Source organism: Tiliqua scincoides, chromosome 10 (genome assembly GCF_035046505.1).
Source record: "Tiliqua scincoides isolate rTilSci1 chromosome 10, rTilSci1.hap2, whole genome shotgun sequence".
In the NCBI taxonomy this organism is placed as follows: domain Eukaryota; kingdom Metazoa; phylum Chordata; class Lepidosauria; order Squamata; family Scincidae; genus Tiliqua; species Tiliqua scincoides.
The window spans coordinates 23,830,245-23,833,528 of NC_089830.1; positions in this window are offsets into that span (position 1 = coordinate 23,830,245).

The following is a 3,284-nucleotide window of genomic DNA, read 5'->3' on the forward strand; positions in this document are numbered from 1 at the left end:
CCCTTTCTTCATTTGGCTACCCAATACTAAAGGCGGGGGAGCAGAGTCAGTAAAAACAGCTGGCAACCCTTAATTTCATTATGATGAAGCAGTTTGTCCTGGTATCAAATAGTATGCAAACTGAGAATGTTTCTACCAGTTTCTGTATCCCTTTTGATTTCTGTAACCAGGTCTGGAATTTATGTTTCATACAAGCTCAATGTCTGATTTCAAGCCGCCTGCAGTGGTGACCTCTTGCCCCAATATCCACGACCCACTAACCCCAGAGATGCTGAGCACATGGTCTGAGCACAGTCACTCATCAGGAAGGGAACAGGAAATTCTCCCTGCACTTGATCAGAGACACTCATCTTCCTTATTTTCCCCTGTGTTCCAGGGCTGGACCTTATCGCTCAGTTCGAAGAAGAGACCAGGTTTGTGCTTTCAAGATATGGATGCAAAATATACTTAGGTGCGTGCTGCAGCGTGCATTCTTGAATCTGATGACACCAGAATTTCCTGCCTGCTGCTCAGTGGATGGGATATAGCGAGAGAACCCTCCAGCCTCAATCAAAGCTTACACACGCTCAAGAACCTCTTCACCACATCTCTTTCGTCTTGCGTGGAATCTGGTGAGCCCCCAGCAATGGTGAGTTTCACCTGTGGTTATATTCTTGATTGAAGACATTAGTATGAGGCTTCAGGGTGAGATGGGGGTAACAGGAGGTTAGCACCAAAGTGGTGCTTTAAATTGTGTTACTTATTCTAGATTCTTGGGTGTGTAGATTGCACTTCTGAAGGGAGCCAAGCACTGCAACTCCACAATGTGGCCCTATGTACATTTAATCAGAATTAAGTCCCCCTGTGTTCAGTGGTACTTTCTACAAGATAAATGTGCATCGAATCGTGGCCTCCATTTGTTTGATTTAGAAGGAAATTGTCCAAACAATTTTTTGAGCTGGATAATGGCCAGCAGAAAAAAATAACTTACTTTCATATCCTCTTCTCCTTAGAGACTAAGAGTAAACTACTCCTGTTTTGTGTCTGCCAGTGGGTTGCTTCTACTTTGGATGGCGTGAAGATTAGAATTAGGCTGCATTAAGCTTAAAAAAAAACAAAAAAACTCCAGCCCTCAATTCTCAAAATGCTGTGCACATTTTGGGAAAATTCAACTCCATTGACTCGAATTGCATCAAAAATAGGAAGCTCATCAATCCAGATTGGATCAAACTTGTCCTCTGTAATTTTGGAGAAAACCTGCAGCAGTGCATTAAGACCTTGGGAGTAAGACCTACTGAGGCCCGCGGGGCTTACCCCCAAGCCAGTGTACTAAGGATTGCAGTCTTGCAGGATAAATTCGAGTTCACATGTTTAGATAGAGGTCTCCACTGTCCCTGAGTCACACACTGGGCTGGTCAACATTCAAGGGTTATCATGTCAACAGACGCATCTCAGATGTAGATTAGCTACACTCTGTGTGTGTGTTACTATGTTTGTGAGACTGTTGATCATTCAGGACTTTGATGTTGGAATAAATGCAGTTGGCAAGTGATTTGTGTGTCTGTGTGTGCGCGCGAAGTGGATGTCGATTGTTTTGCCCATGGCTATAGTTTAAAGTTTGTGTGTTTTAAAATACAACAGACTGTTCCAGAGACTGTTTTTTAGTAGACTAAGACTAAGAAAAAAGAAAAGAGCATTATCACCTTGGGATGACACTGATGGGTTAATGTTGGTTGGATGCCACTAAGGGCACAATCTTAACCAATTTTCCAGCGCTGACATAGCTGTGCCAATGTGGCGTGCACTGCATCCTGTAGTGGGGGGGCAGTCAAGGGGGCCTCCTCAAGATAAGGGCATGCTTGTTACCTTACCTTGGGGGCTGCATTGCAGCAAAGTCAGTGCTGGAAAGTTGGCTAGGATTGTGGGCAGGAGGTCTGGGGGCAGGAGGTCTGGTCTAGAGGGTAGAGCCTCCATTTGCCTGAAGATTAACATCCACAAGGTCGCTGGTTCGAGGCCACCGGCACCGTGCGACCTTGAAGCAGCTGGCAAGCTGCAGCTGAGCTTTTCCATGTGCTTGGAGCGTGGGAGGATGGAGGCCAGAATGTTAAACCAGATCGGAGTGTAACACCTTGAATGTGGTGGTTCTTGAAAGAGAGAACCTTCTTTCACTTTGTAAAAATCCCTGCGTGGATTTAATAAGCCTGCCTATGTAAACCGCCTTGAATAAAGTCTTGAATAAAGACCAAGAAAGGTGGTATATAAATACTGTATATTATTATTATTATTATTATTATATTAGGATTGTGCCCTAAATGGCATAAACTCACACTCTTTCCTGTATGAGGAAAGGTTGTGTACTGGCTGGCATGCAGCCAAATAATGGAGCGCATAAATTATGTGCAAAAGACAGAAGAGAGGAGAAGGGCTATGTCTCTAATGCAGATCTTGGAGGGTGAGCTAGCCAGTGACAGGTCCCGCATCGAGCAGCTGGACTGCGGAGAGAAACATGCACACCTGTAAATTTACACACGTAACCCCACCTGGATGAGGAACAAGCAGTGGTTTCCCCAGAACCGTACAGAACCTCCCTCAAAAAAGTGACAGTCACACCTGGTGATCAGGGAGGGGCAGAGGGGCTTGATTTCATCTCCTCCTGTGCCCCTGCTTGACAAACAGCCAAGTGGCAAAGTCATTGCTGTTTCTCAAGGAAGACTGCATGTGTGCAGCTGGATAAGGACATAAGAAGAGCCCTGCTGGATCAGGCCCAAGTCCCATCCAGTCCAGCTTCCTGTATCTCACAGAGGCCCATCAGACGCCTCAGTGAGCACACAAGACAGCAAGAGACGTATCCTGTTGCCGCTCCCTTGCATCTGGCGTTCAGAGATAACCTACGTCTAGAACCAGGAGTTTGCTCATACCCCTCACAGCTTGTACGTGTACCATGAGATGAACTTTCCCTCCATCCATCTGTCCAATCCCCTTTTAAAGGCCATGCGCCATCACCGCATCCTGGGGCAAGGAGTTCTACAGATTAATGACTTTGGGGCCGCAGCTCTTGTGGGTTGCCCAGGCTCGCTTTCGGTGTTGAGTTTTTAGTGCTCCTCAGCCATTGCTACGCTAGATGTAGAGCCGCATCCCACTTTCCGCACTTCAGTGCGGAGATTGTTGGTTTAAAAAAAAAAAAAAAAGGGTGCCATTTTAGTTGTAGTCCATCCACCCTGCTTGGTGTCATGCATCTGGTGGGCAGCGCTCAGGTCTCCAGAACCTAAGCCCAAGTTCTGGCCCACCCTGGACATGCACAGAAG